The sequence below is a fragment of the Triticum aestivum genome, chromosome 3B, assembly GCF_018294505.1.
Source record: "Triticum aestivum cultivar Chinese Spring chromosome 3B, IWGSC CS RefSeq v2.1, whole genome shotgun sequence".
NCBI classification, from domain to species: Eukaryota; Viridiplantae; Streptophyta; class Magnoliopsida; order Poales; family Poaceae; genus Triticum; species Triticum aestivum.
Genome location: NC_057801.1, coordinates 802,976,962 through 802,992,903, shown reverse-complemented (window position 1 = coordinate 802,992,903; position 15,942 = coordinate 802,976,962).

Genomic DNA, 15,942 nt, shown 5'->3' with positions numbered 1-15,942 from the left:
CGAAGTAACCTATCTCGGGCATGTCATCTCTAAGGATGGTATTGCCGTCAACCCTGAACGAGTCCAGGCTATTCTTGATTGGACTCCTCCGAAGAACGTTAAGCAAGTCAGAAGTTTTCTCGGTCTCGCCAGCTATTGCCGTCGATTCATCGAGAACTTCTCCAAGATCGCCAGACCTCTGACTAACCTGTTACATAAGGGCGTCAAGTTCCAATGGACAGACAAATGTCAAGAAAGCTTCCAGGCACTCAAAGACAAGTTGACTTCTGCCCCAGTACTAGCTCCACCTGATACTAAGAAGGACTTCGTCATTTACTGTGACGCTTCTCGTCAAGGCTTAGGCACTGTACTATTGCAAGAGCGCAAAGTGATTGCTTATGCCTCTCGTCAATTGCGCATTCTCGAAGAGAACTATCCAGTTCACGACCTCGAGCTTGCTGCTGTTATCCATGCACTAAAATAGTGGCAACATTACCTTGTCGGTAATCGTTGCGAGATCTTCACCGACCACCAAAGTCTGAAGTATCTGTTTACTCAGCCAGACCTGAACCTCCGTCAGCAGAGATGGATGGAGATTGTTGCAGATTTTAACCTGGGTATTTCGTATACCCCAGGCAAGGCTAATGTAATGGCTGATGCCTTGAGCCGCAAGTCTTACTGCAACCACCTCCAGGTTCACAAAGTTCAGCCCTCGCTTGTTGAGGAATTCAGGAAACTGAACCTCCATATTGTTCCTCCTGGTGCTCTCACTCCCCCTCCTCCTGAGAGCCGCAAGATGAACCTCCATGTTGTTTCCCAGGGTTCTCTCAATACCCTGGTTGCTATACCAGATCTCGTGAGCTCCATCAAGACAATACAGGGTTATGACTCTGAAGCCCACAAGATTAAGCGTGACCTCAAAGAAGGAAAGCCCTCATTCTTCACTATTGCTGATGATGGCGCCTTGTACTTCAAAGGCCGCCTAGTGGTGCCGTGTAAGGAGAAAAACCTGAATATGACTCAGAAAGTTATGAAAGAAGCTCATGATACGCCGCTATGTATCCATCCTGGTAGTACAAAGATGTACCAGGACATTCGTCAAAGATTCTGGTGGTCTAACATGAAGCAAGACATTGCTCGCTATGTTGCTGAGTGTGACGTTTGCCGTCGTATCAAAGCAGAACATCAAAGGCCTGCTGGAACTCTGCAACCTATCTCTATTCTGGAATGGAAATGGGACCATGTTGAAATGGACTTCGTCACTGGATTTCCCAAATCGCAAAAAGGTAATGATGCTATTCTTGTCGTCATTGACCGGCTTTCTAAGGTTGCCCACTTTCTGGCAGTCAAAGAAACGATCACTGCTAGTCAGCTTGCAACTCTCTACATGTCCAGAATTGTTTCGCTTCATGGTATTCCACTGGTTATCAGTTCGGACCGTGGCAGTTTATTCACTTCAAGATTCTGGGCAACTTTCCAAGAAGCTATGGAAACTCATCTGTCATTCAGTACTGCGTTTCATCCGCAGTCGCAAGGGCAAGTTGAACGTGTCAACCAAATTCTCGAAGACATGCTTCGAGCTTGTGTTATTTCCTTCGGCAAGAAATGGGAGGAATCTCTCCCGTATGCTGAGTTCTCTTATAATAATAGCTATCAAGCTAGTCTGAAGATGGCCCCCTTCGAAGTGTTATATGGACGAAAGTGCCGAACCCCTCTGAACTGGTCAGAAACTGGGGAACGTCCACTCTTCGGTCCGGATATTATCCAACATGCCGAAGAACAAGTCCGCATTATTCGCGAGAATCTCAAGACTGCTCAGTCACGTCAGAAGAGTCAGTATGACCGTCATCATAAAGACATGGTCTATCAACCTGGCGAAAAGGCCTATCTTCGCGTTACACCAATGAAGGGTGATCACCGCTTCGGGATCAAGGGCAAGCTAGCTCCTCGCTATATTGGCCCATTCACTATTCTGGAAAGGCGTGGAAAAGTGGCATATCAACTGGAGCTTCCGTCGAACCTTTCTCAGGTTCACGATGTGTTCCACGTGTCACAACTCTGACGCTGCTTCAAGGACCCAATCCGAGCAGCGGACCATGAAGTGCTCGAATTGCAACAGGACCTCTCCTATAAAGAGCATCCGGTCCGCATTCTCGACCAAGCTGAACGCCGCACACGTCAGAAGGCGATCAAGTTCCTCAAGGTCCAGTGGTCGAATCAATCTGAAGACGAAGCCACCTGGGAACGCGAGGATCGTCTTCGTGATGAATACCCCGCACTGTTTCCTTCTACCTCCTAAATCTCGGGACGAGATTTCTTGTAGTGGAGGAGATTTGTAACGCCCGGATAATCATGCTACAGTAAACTCACGTTGATGGTGCCACGTCACCTCTGTCACTGTAGTTAATCTCGGGTTAATTCAAAACTGTTTTGAAATTCAAATGCAAGTTAATGATAACAATAAAAGTTTCCAAAAATTAAGACTAAAATGTTCGGTGATTGTCAAATATTACAAAGGTAATTGTGGTGAGGTAAACACATTTTTATAAAAGGCCTAAATAGTTTAGAATGATTTAAAACAGAAAGAAAATAGAAAAGAAAACAGAACAAAAAGAAAAAAAACAAAAGGAGGAGAAGCCCCCCCCCCCTGCTGGACCGCGGCCCAGCTGGCCATCGGGCCAACCAGGCCGGCCTAGGTCGGCCCCCCACTCCTCTCCCTTATCCACTCCTCCCCCCCACTCCCCACCGACAGCCCCCACTCCCCCCCCGAAATATCCCCCTCTCCCCCGATCTGGATCGGGAGGAGACCACCGCCCCGCGCCCGAAGCCGCTCGTCCTCGCCGGAGCGCTCCATCGCCGGCCTGCCTCCTCCTCGTCGACGCCGTCCCCGTCCCCCTCCACAACGGCCCTCCTCGACCTCCACCGAGCCTGCTGCCTCGAACCCTGCGAACCCCGGTGAGGCCCCGGGCTCCCACCCCCTCTCCTCGCACTCCCTCGCCCCGCGACCGTCGCCGCGCCTCGGGTGCTCCGGCCCCGCGCTCACCGCGGGCGGGCCGCGCCCTGGGCACGCGCGGCACCAACCGCGCCGGACCGTCCCGCCCCCGCCTCTCCTTCCCCGACCGGCTCCACCACCGGGTCCCGTCGAGCTTCACCGCGCCCGGGCACGCGCTCGCCGCGCCCGCGACCTCCCGTGACCGCACCCCGGCCTCCTCTCCCTCCGGCGACGCTGGCCCCGTGCTCCCCCGCCTCGGCCACGCGCCCCGGCCACCACCGTCGCCCGCTCGCCCTCCGGCCTCGTGCCGCCCGGCCCCGCTCTCCGGCATCGATGCCGCCGTCGCTCGGGTCCGCCCCGGCGGCGCCCAGCGCCCTGCGCCCATTCCTGGCCGGCGCCGTTCCCCTTGCCGTGGCCACCGGCCTCCCTCGCTGCTCCTCCTCCCCTGAACCCCCACCACCTCGCCCCGGCCTCGCTTCGTCCACCCCGACGCACCGTCCTGGCCACCCCCCTTTGCTCGCCGCCGTATGGGCAGCTCCTGCCGGCCCGCGTCGCTGGTGGCGCCCTGCTGCTCCCCCGTCGGCGTTTCCCCTCCGGTGGCCGCCCGGCCTTCTCCCGGTCCTCCTCGCCCCGGCGATTTGGGCGAATGCCCTGTCGGGCGCCACACCCGCTCGCCCGCACCCACACCCGTGGCCCGACCCGCAATGGCCTCTGTGCCACTGACCACAGGGGCCCACGCCCCATAACGTTTTATTAAAAAAAAGAGAATTAAAAATAAAATTAATAAATAAAAATAAAAATGATTTAATAAAATTATTAATTAATTAATTAATTATCTAATGAATTAATTAAGTTAATTAATCCGGTTTAATTAATTTAATTAACTAGTTAGGTTAATTAAATAGTAATTAAGTTAACTAATCTGTAATTAACCTAAACAGAGAATGACAGATGGGTCCCACTGGACCCACACGTCAGGTTGACCAGGTCAATGGTCAATGTTGACTGCTGACATCACTCTGATGTCATGCTGACGTCATCATTTACTATTCTGGATACTGTTGGATTAAATAATTAATTAAATTCCAGAAATTAATAAAATCTTTAGAAAATCATATCTTTTAATCCGTAACTCGGATTAAAATATTTTCAACATGAAAGTTGCTCAGAACGACGAGACGAATCCGGATACGCAACCAGTTCGTCCGCCACACACCCCTAACATATCAAACTCGCAACTTTCCCCCTCCGGCTCCTCTGCCCGAAAACACGGAACACCGGGAATAATTCCCGGATGATTTCCCCCTTCGCCAGCATCACCTCATACTGCGTTAGGACACACCTAGCACCGCTCTTTGTCATGTCTTGCTTATGTTTGCACTGTATTTATTGTTTCTTCCCCCTCTTCTCTTCGGTAGACTACGAGACCGACGCTGCTGCTGCCCAGTTCGACTACGGAGTTGACGACCCCTCTCTCTTGCCAGAGCAACCAGGCAAGCCCCCCCTTTGATCACCAGATATCGCCTATTCTCCTCTATACTGCTTGCATTAGAGTAGTGTAGCATGTTACTGCTTTCCGTTAATCCTATTCTGTTGCATAGCCTGTCATTGTTGCTACAGTCATTGATACCTTACCTGCAATCCTAAATGCTTAGTATAGGATGCTAGTTTATCACCATTGGCCCTACATTCTTGTCAGTCTGCCTTGCTATACTATTGGGCCGTGATCACTCGGGGGTGATCACGGGTATATATTATACATATATACGTACTATACAGATGGTGACTAAAGTCGGGTTGGCTCGAGGAGTACCCGCGAGTGATTCACGGATTGGGGGCTGAAAGGACCTTTGTCCCGACGGCCCTCTATGTGGATCTTTGTGGCGGAGCGACAGGGCAGGTTGAGACCACCTAGGAGACAGGTGGGCCTGGCCCTGTTCGGCGTTCGCGGATACTTAACACGCTTAACGAGATCTTGGTATTTGATCTGAGTCTGGCCATTTGGTCTATACGCACTAACCATCTATGCGGGAGTAGTTATGGGTATCCCGGCGTCGTGGTATCAGCTGAAGCACTTCAGACGTCAGCGACGGAGCGGCGCGCGCCGGATTGGACTGGAACGCCTGCTAGGCTAGGTCTGCTTTCGGCCGCCCTCGCAACGTGCAGGTGTGCTATGGGCGATGGGCCCAGACCCCTGTGCGCTTAGGTTTAGACCGGCGTGCTGGCCTCTCTGTTGTGCCTAGGTGGGGCTGCGACGTGTTGATCTTTCGAGGCCGGGCATGACCCAGGAAAGTGTGTCCGGCCAAATGGGATCGAGCGTGTTGGGTTATGTGGTGCACCCCTGCAGGGAAGTTAATCTATTCGAATAGCCGTGATCTTTGGTAACAGGACGACTTGGAGTTGTACCTTGACCTTATGACAACTAGAACCGGATACTTAATAAAACACACCCTTCCAAGTGCCAGATACAACCCGGTGGTCGCTCTCTAACAGGGCAATGAGGAGAGGATCGCCGGGTAGGATTATGCTATGCGATGCTACTAGAGATGCTACTTGGAGATGCTACTTGGAGATGCTACTTGGAGGACTTCATCCTACTCTCTTCTACATGCTGCAGGACGGAGGCTGCCAGAAGCGTAGTCTTCGACAGGATTAGCTATCCCCCTCTTATTCTGGCATTCTGCAGTTCAGTCCACTGATATGGCCTCCTTACACATATACCCATGCATATGTAGTGTAGTTCCTTGCTTGCAAGTACTTTGGATGAGTACTCACGGTTGCTTTCTCCCCCCTTTTTCCCCTTTCCTTTCTTTCTGGTTGTCGCAACCAGATGCTGGAGTCCAGGAGCCAGACGCCACCTTCGACGATGACTCCTACTACACTGGAGGTGCCTACTACTACGTGCAGCCCGCTGACGACGACCAGGAGTAGTTAGGAGGATCCCAGGCAGGAGGCCTGCGCCTCTTTCGATTTGTATCCCAGTTTGTGCTAGCCTTCTTAAGGCAAACTTGTTTAACTTATGTCTGTACTCAGATATTGTTGCTTCCGCTGACTCGTCTATGATTGAGCACTTGTATTCGAGCCCTCGAGGCCCCTGGCTTGTATTATGATGCTTGTATGACTTAATTATGTTTTAGAGTTGTGTTGTGATATCTTCCTATGAGTCCCTGATCTTGATCGTACACATTTGCGTGCATGATTAGTGTACGATTGAATCGGGGGTGTCACATTGATGTTGCTATGACTTTGCTATGCTTAATGCTTGTCACTAGGGCCCGAGTGCCATGATTTCAGAGCTGAACCTATTATGTTTTCATGAATATATGTGTGTTCTTGATCCTATCCTGCAAGTCTATAGTCACCTATTATGTGTTATGATCCGACAACCCCGAAGTGACAACAATCGGGATACTTCTCGGTGATGACCGTAGTTTGAGGAGTTCATGTATTCACTATGTGTTAATTATTTGGTCCGGTTCTCTATTAAAAGGAGGCCTTAATATCCCTTAGTTTCCACTAGGACCCCGCTGCCACGGGAGGGTAGGACAAAATATGTCATGCAAGTTCTTTTCCATAAGCACGTATGACTATATTCGGAATACATGCCTACATTACATTGATGAATTGGAGCTAGTTCTGTGTCACCCTATGTTATAGCTATGACATGAGGAATTGCATCCGACATAATTATCCATCACTGATCCATTGACTACGAGCTTTTCATATATTTTGCTTCGCTTATTTACTTTTCCGTTGCTAGTGTTACAATCACTACAAAACCCAAAAATATTACTTTTGCTATCTTTATCTTTACCACTGTTACCATTACTATCATACTACTTTGCTACTAAATACTTTGCTGCGGATACTAAGTTATCCAGGTGTGGTTGAATTGACAACTCAACTGCTAATACTCAAGAATATTCTTTGGCTCCCCTTGTGTCGAATCAATAAATTTGGGTTGAATACTCTACCCTCGAAAGCTGTTGCGATCCCCTACACTTGTGGGTCATCAGACTAATTTCTGGCGCCGTTGCCGGGGAGCATAGCTCTATTCTCTGAGTCACTTGGGATTTAAATCTGTTGATCACTATGAAGAACTTGAAAGACGCAAAAACTAAAATCTATCCCTCAACTACGAGGGGAGGTAAGGAACTGCCATCTAGCTCTGCACTAGATTCTCCTTCTGTTATGAATAAGCTTAGTCACCTAAACCTGCTACTGCTATGAATTCTGATATGTCGCATGTTATTGATGATGCCACTTCTGCTATGCATGATACTTATGATGAAACTACTTCTATGCTTGATACTACTCTGCCATTAGGTGAATTTCTTGATGAACAACTTACTAAAGCTAGGGAGAATGAAATTATCGAGAATGAAATTATTGATGATAGTGATGATGAAAGTTCTCCGAACGATTATGAATTGCCTGTTGTTCCTGAGGGTTATGTTATGGATGAAGAAACTGCTATTTTTCTTGCTTGCAATGATAGATCAGATCTTAAGAAATTATTAGCTAAGCTGAAACAAAAGACTCTAAATGCTAAAATGAAACATGACCTGCTTTTGCCACTTCACCTATCTTTGTTACTGATAAGGAATATGAATTCTCTGTTGATCCTGTGATTATTACTTTAGTTGAATCCGATCCTTTTTATGGCACTGAATCTGAAATTGTTGTGGCACATCTCACCAAGTTAAATGATATAGCCACCTTGTTTACTAATGATGAGACATCTTGCTATTATTACATACTTAAGATATTTCCGTTCTCATTAAAGGGTGATGCTAAGACTTGGTTTAATTCTCTTGATCCTGGTTGTGTGCGTAGTCCCAGGATATGATTTATTACTTCTCTGCTAAATATTTTCCTGCTCATAAGAAACAAGCTGCCTTGCAGGAAATATATAATTTTGTGCAAATCAAAGAAGAGAGTCTCCCACAAGCTTGGGGGAGGCTTCTCTGATTACTTAATGCTTTTCCTGATCATCCACTTAAGAAAAATGAAATACTTGATATCTTCTATAATGGACTAACTGATGCTTCCAAGGACCACTTGGATAGTTGTGCTGATTGTGTTTTCAGGGAGAGAATAGTCAATGAAGCTGAATTATTATTGAACAATATGTTGACCAATGAGAATAATTGGACTCTTCTGAGCCAATTCCTGAGCCAATTCCTGAGGCAATTCCTGAACTAATTAAGCCAACTCCTGAGCCTATTCCTAAACCTACTCCGAAGAAGAGAGGTGTTCTATTTCTCAGTCCTGAAGATATGCAAGAGGCAAAGAAATCAATAAAAGAGAAAGGTATTAAAGCTGAAGACGTTAATAATTTACCTCCTATTGAAGAAATACATGGTCTTAATATAACGCCTGTTGAAGAACCACATTGTCTCAGAGGTTTATGGAACTGGTCTCAGAGGTTCGGAATAGATCAGTTAATTCTACAAATGCTGCCACTGTGCTTTGCCGCAAATTTGAATTGTTGAGATATGAACTCAAGCACTGGAGTAAAAGGATATCTAAACTTAGCATTGCAATTGAAAATTTAAACTCCACTCTGGCAGATCTAGATGCTTGAGAAAATAAAAGGGTTTTGACACTTCCAGAACGAAACTTTCGGACAATCCTTAAAAAACACATTCTTCGTCTGTTAAACTATCAGCAACAACATTGGAAAAAACGATGCACAATTCGATGGGTTCAATTTGGAGATGAGGAACCTAAATTTCTTAAAGCCCTTGCTTCTGAAAGGTATAGAAGAAATAATATAACCAATCTTCGCCTCGATAATGACACATCTGTGGAAGACCATGCTAGAAAAGAGGCTCTTATGTACCATACATACAAGAATAGGCTGGGCTCCTCTCGTGGCTACTCTATGAAATTTGATCTCCCTAATATCATCAAAAGAACTGATGACTTGGATCTGCTTACTGTTCCTTTCTCCAAACAAGAAATCGATGATGTTGTCAAAGAAATGCTGGCTGATAGAGCTCCAGGCCCCGATGGATTCACGGGTCACTTCATTAAATCTTGCTGGCACATAATCAAAGAAGATTTCTATAAAATTTGTGAGCAGTTTCATGAAGGAACACTAAACCTGGAAAGTATCAATGAGGGTTTCATCACACTAATTCCAAAAGTCCCTTCGCCTGAGACCCTCAATGACTTTCGGCCTATCACACTTCTAAATTGCTGTCTCAAAATTATCACTAAGCTTTTGGCCAATCGCCTTCAAAAGATCATCCTCAAGCTGGTTCATCGCAATCAATACAGTTTCATCAAATGAAGAACTATACAAGACTGCCTTGCTTGGGCCTTCGAGTACATCCATCAGTGCCAAGTGTCCAAGAAGGAAATGGTTCTACTTAAACTTAATTTCGCCAAGGCATTCGACACAATCGAACATGGTGCTATGCTTGAGATTATGAAACATATGGGATTCAATGACAAGTGGCTTTCATGGATCAATTCTATCTTTTGTTCTGGTAAATCTTCCGTACTTCTAAACGGTGTTCCAGGCAGACAATTCCACTGCAAAAGTGGTGTTCGGCAAGGAGACCCCTTGTCCCCCCTCCTATTTGTTATTGCATCCGATCTCCTTCAAGCTGCCATCAATGACGCATTCCGACAAGGGAAGATCCGCCTACCCTTTGACAGACAGCGACAATTTGATTACCCTGTTATTCAATATGCGGATGACACAATAATTATCATGCCAGCATGTCCAGCTCAAGCACATACTATGAAAGGGATCCTTAATGATTTCGCCACCTCCATTGGTCTCCAGATAAATTTCCATAAGTCCACACTCATTCCGATGAATTGTGATGATGCCCTTGCAAATGAACTTGCTAACATCTTTGAATGCAAAGTTGGCACTATGCCTTTCACTTACCTAGGACTGTTGGAAATATGCCCTAGAGGCAATAATAAAAGGATTATTATTATATTTCCTTGTTCATGATAATTGTCTTTTATTCATGCTATAATTGTATTATCCGGAAATCGTAATACACATGTGAATACTTAGACCACATACGTCCCTAGTAAGCCTCTAGTTGACTAGCTCGTTGGTCAACAGATAGTCATGGTTTCCTGACTATGGACATTAGATGTCGTTGACAACGGGATCACATCATTAGGAGAATGATGTGATGGACAAGACCCAATCCTAAGCATAGCACAAGATCGTGTAGTTCGTTTTGCTAGAGCTTTTCCAATGTCAAGTATCTCTTCCTTAGACCATGAGATCGTGTAACTCCCGGATACTGTAGGAGTGCTTTGGGTGTACCAAACGTCACAACGTAACTGGGTGACTATAAAGGTGCACTACAGGTATCTCCGAAAGTGTCTGTTGGGTTGACACGGATCGAGACAGGGATTTGTCACTCCGTATTACGGAGAGGTATCACTGGGCCCACTCGGTAGTGCATCATCATAATGAGCTCAAAGTGACCAAGTGTCTGGTCACGGGATCATGCATTACGGTACGACTAAAGTGACTTGCCAGTAACGAGACTGAACGAGGTATTGGGATACCGACGATCGAGTCTCGGGCAAGTAACATACCGACTAACAAAGGGAATAGTATACGGGGTTGCTTGAATCCTCGACATCGTGGTTCATCCGATGAGATCATCAAGGAACATGTGGGAGGCAACATGGGTATCCAGATCCCGCTGTTAATTATTGACCGGAGAGCCGTCTCGGTCATGTCTTCATGTCTCCCGAACCCGCAGGGTCTACACACTTAAGGTTCGGTGACGCTAGGGTTATAAGGAAGACTTATATGTGATTACCGAATGTTGTTCGGAGTCCCGGATGAGATCCCGGATGTCACGAGGAGTTTCGGAAGGGTCCGGAGGTGAAGATTTATATATGGGAAGTTGTCATACGGACACCGGAAAGTTTCGGGGGCATATCGGTATTGTACCGGGGCCACCGGAAGGGTTCCGGGGGTCCACCGGGAGGGGCCACCCCTCCCGGGGGGCCACATGGGCCGCGTGGGACAGGAGCCAGCCCCTGGAGGGCTGGGCGCGCCCCCCCTTGGGCCCATGTGCCTAGGGTTGGGGGGGAACCCTAGTGAGGGCGCAACCCCCTTGCTTGGGGGGCAAGCCCCCTCCCTGGCCGCTGCCCCCCCTCTAGATCTCATCTAGGGGGGGCCGGCCCCCTTCCCCCTTCCCCTATAAATAGAGGGGTGAGGGGAGGGCTGAACACCTAAGCCAAGGCGCAGCCCCTCCCCTCCCCAACACCTCTCCTCCTCCGTTGAGTGCTTGGCGAAGCCCTGTCGGAGTACTGCATCTCCACCATCATCACGCCGTCGTGCTGCTGCTGGAGCCTTCTTCCTCAACCTCTCCTTCCCCCTTGCTGGATCAAGAAGGAGGAGACGTCGCCCGTACCGTACGTGTGTTGAACGCGGAGGTGCTGTCCGTTCAGCACTTGGTCATCGGTGATTTGAATCACGGCGAGTATGACTCCATCATCACCGTTCCCTTGAACGCTTCCGTGCACGATCTACAAGTGGTATGTAGATGCAAACTCTCTCCCATGACTCGTTGCTTAGATGAACTCATAGATGGATCTTGGTGAAACCATAGGAAATTTTTTAATTTTCTGCAACGTTCCGCAACAAGGACTTCCCTTGGGGACTGGTAAACCCTCTGTCCAAGAGCTAATGCCGATGGTATGCTCTGTGGAAAGAAGATTATCCTCTAATCTATCTATGATGTCATATGGGGCCAAACTCTCACTGCTAAACACTGTCATCACCTCGCTTATCATCTTTGCTCTATGCACACTCAAATTTCCTCCAAAGATCTTGGAACTACTGGATAAGCTTCGGCAGAAATGTCTTTGGACAAAAAAGATGGAGCAGGGAGAGAAAAGTAATTCTTTGGTTGCCTGGGATAGGATTTGTCGCCCAAAAGAGAGCGGAGGCCTCGGGATCATCAATTTAAAAATTCAAAGTGACGCCCTTCTCCTAAAATATTTGCACAAATTCTATAATCAGCATGACCTCCCCTGGGTTGATCTCATTTGGTCTACATACTACACAGATAAGATTCCGCATGCTTCTGATCCTTGTGGCTCCTTTTGGTGGAGAGATGTCCTCAAATTAACTCCAATCTATCATGGCATCTCCAAAGTTGAGGTTAATCGTGGGGATAATGTGCTCATGTGGAAAGACCTTTGGCTTGATCAGCCCCTTGTAGACTCACACCCGCGAGCATTTTCGTTGGCCAAGAATGAGGATGTCTCAGTTCAAAACTTTCTGCGTATCTCTTCCTTAGATGAGGCGTTTCAACTACCCCTATCCATTGAGGCCCATGCAGAAGTTCGCGATATCCAGCGCCTTGTGGCCCATATTGTCTTAAATGATGACCCGAACACTAGAGACTTCTGGTCTTATTCCTGGGGCTCTACAGAATATACTGCACGAAGGTTTTATAAGTTCTGCTTCAGGGATTTCAAAGCACACAAGACATACCATTGGATGTGGAAATCAAAGGTTACAATCAAAATAAAAGTCTTCGGTTGGCTTCTCCTCTCAGATCGCCTCAATACAAGAGAAATTCTCAAGAGAAGACACTATAATGTGGGAGATGATCTAACCTGCCTCCTTTGCGGGCAAACAGAAGAAGACGTGGACCACATGATCCTGAACTGCCTGTTCAGCAGGTACTGTTGGTCAAAACTTGGGATGAACCCTGAACATCATACCACACGGCTGGCTTGGTTGGAAACGGCCAAACACAATTGGCACAAACCCATGTTCATGGAGGCCTTTCTACAAGCATCTTGGAGTATATGGAAGGAGAGGAATGACAAGCTTTTCAGAAATATCAGCCCCTCCTACAATTCCTGGCTAGCTAGATTCAAAACAGATTTTGGCTTACTTCAGTATAGAGTGAAAGATAACATGAAAGGATTTCATCTTCCTACTCCTAGACTCCCTACCTTCTGACTAGTTTTGCTTTCTAGTCTTTACTCCGCCCAAAACCACAAAGTGGTAAGGGGTGCCCTATGTATATCTCTTGTACAATGTACTATGTAAATTTTGAAAAAGTAATATATCACAGTGGGAGCCTCTCCCACTGTCTCAGGTTTCAAAAAAAAAGAATCACATTGTCTTGATAACCCAACACATGTAGTAAAGGTAAATTCTCTCTATAGATATGATAAATATGAAATCCCGTCTACTAAATTTCATAGTCCATGCTTAGATGAATTTGATGATTTCATGAATAGACAAGCAAATTTCAATGATTATGTTGGTAGACAATTGAAGAATAATGCTTATATGATAGGACGCTTTGATGATTATATAGCTAGAGTTAAAGGTGAACTTAAACTCACTAGTAAACATGCTTCTATGGTTGCTACTCAAGTTGAACAAGTACTTAAGGCTCAGAATGAATTGCTAGAGGAATTAAATAATAAACATGACTTTGCTGTTAGAGTGGCTACTAGAACTGGTAAAATGACTCAGGAACCTTTGTATCCTGAAGGTCACCCTAAGAGAATTGAACAAGATCCTCAGAATAATAATCTAGATGCTCCTAGTTCTTCTAAGAAGAAGAAAAAGAAGAATGATAGGACTTTGCATGCTTCTAGTGAACCTAATGTAGAAACACCTGAGAATCCTAATGATACTTCTATCTCTGATGCTGAAACACAATCCGGAGATGAACATGAACCTGGTGATAATGTTAATAATGATGTTCATGTAGATGCTCAACCTAGTAATAACAATGATATAGAAACTGAACCTGCAGTTGGTCTTGATAACCCACAATCAAGAAACCAACGTTATGATAAGAGAGATTTTGTTGCTAGGAAGCATGGTAGAGAAAGAGAACCATGGGTTTAGAAACCCATGCCCTTTCCTCCTAAACCATCCAAGACAAAGGATGATGAGGACTTTGAGCGTTTTGCTGAAATGATTAGAACTATTTTTTTACGCATGCGCTTAACTGATATGCTTAAAACAAACCCTTATTCTAAATATATGAAAGATATCATAACTAATAAGAGGAAAATACCTGAAGCTGAGATTTCCACCATGCTTGCTAACTATACTTTTAAAGGTGGAATACCTAAGAAACTTGATGATCCCGGAGTACCCACTATACCATGCTCCATAAAAAGAAATTATGTTAAAACTGCTTTATGTGATTTAGGAGCTGGTGTTAGTGTTATGCCTCTTTCCTTGTACCTTCGACTTGAATTAAGTAAGTTGACACCCACTGAGATATCCTTGCAAATGGCTGATAAATCAACTGCTATACCTGTCGGCATCTGTGAGGACGTGCCTGTTGTTGTTGCGAACGTTACTATCTTAACATACTTTATCATTCTTGATATTCTTCAGGACGACAGTATGTCGATTATCCTTGGTAGACCCTTTTTAAATACTGCAGGTGCTGTTATTGATTGCAACAAGGGCAATGTCACCTTTCATGTTAATGGAAATGAGCATACGGTACATTTTCCGAGGAAACAACCTCAAGTTCATAGCATAAATACTATTGAGAAAATTCCATCAATTATTATTGGAGGTTTTGAATTTCCTCTCCCTACCGTCAAGAAAAAGTATGATATTCTTATTATTGGGGATGTTCATATCCCCGTTGAGGTAACCTAGTGTCACTTCAAAATTTCTCCGGTTCCGTGTTATTCAGAATGAGTTTGTTAACAAGACTTGATCAACCTTGTTAGTGGATTCATTTTGATGATCATGAGATGGATGAAACTAGAAGGCACAACCTTTTGTACCCTCTTTTTAATTTCCATTATTTAAAATAAATAAAGCGAAAATAGTGTTATCTGTCTGTTTTGTGAATTATCCATGCAATGAAAAATATCCCAAAAATAAAAGTACTCCAAATGCCCTGCAAATTTAGTATGATTTTTTATGAATTATTTGATGATTTTAGGCACTGAAAACACTGCAGGGGGGTTTGCCACCTGGGCACGAGAGTGGAGGGCGTGCCCACACCTCCTAGGCACGCCCCCTATCTCGTGGGCCCCTGGTGGACCCCCTCCACTTATGCCAGCACCCACACACTCCATCTTCTTCCCAAAAAAATCCCCATCCAGCTCAAGCACGAGTTCTAGCTCATTTTGCTGTGATTTTCGATCTCCTTGCTCAAAGCTCCATTCACAAAACTGCTTTGGGAGATTGTTGCTTGGTATGTGACTCCTCCATTGGTCCAAATAGTTTTTGTTCTAGTGCTTTATTCATTGCAAATCCTTGCTGCGTTGGTGACCCTGTTCTTGAGCTTGCATGTTAAATTTATGAGGTTCCAAGTAATTCTAATGCATGATATAGGCTCTAGGCACTTGTAGGAGTAGTTGCTATCAATCTTGTTTGGTTTTATTCACTTTTATTTTGAAGTTACTAAAAATTTCAAAAATATTGCAGAAAAAGAAATATGTTTAGGAAAATGTACCAAGGTGGTTCCTCAGTAAAGAAAGGACCCAGACTTGCTATGCGTGAGCAAGACGACGAGCCACCAAGGGAAGCTGAAGTGCGGTCTTGTGAATGGCCGTCAGAAGAATTTATGATCAATGCAGGCATTAAGGATGAATTTGATACATATGTGCGTAATGCTGATCTTGAGGACTTCATACAAGATAAGTGTCCTCAGTACTACTATCTAATTGATTCGTTCGTGAGAAGGTTTAAATTTTCATCTTCGCGTAATTATCATAGTGTCCTGTTTGATATTTATGAAAAATCATATACCATGGACTTAGAAGATTTTACTACTGCTTGCAAACTCCCGCAGTGGGGGAGTGTTAATGATCCCCACAAATCCGAATTTAGAGATTTCCTTACTAGTATTACTGTGGGAGAGTCTAGGGATATTACACAAGCTACCATAGGGGGCATTCATTTTCCTGCTATAAATTATTTTGCTCTCTTCATTGGTAGATGCATTAACGGTAAAGATGAA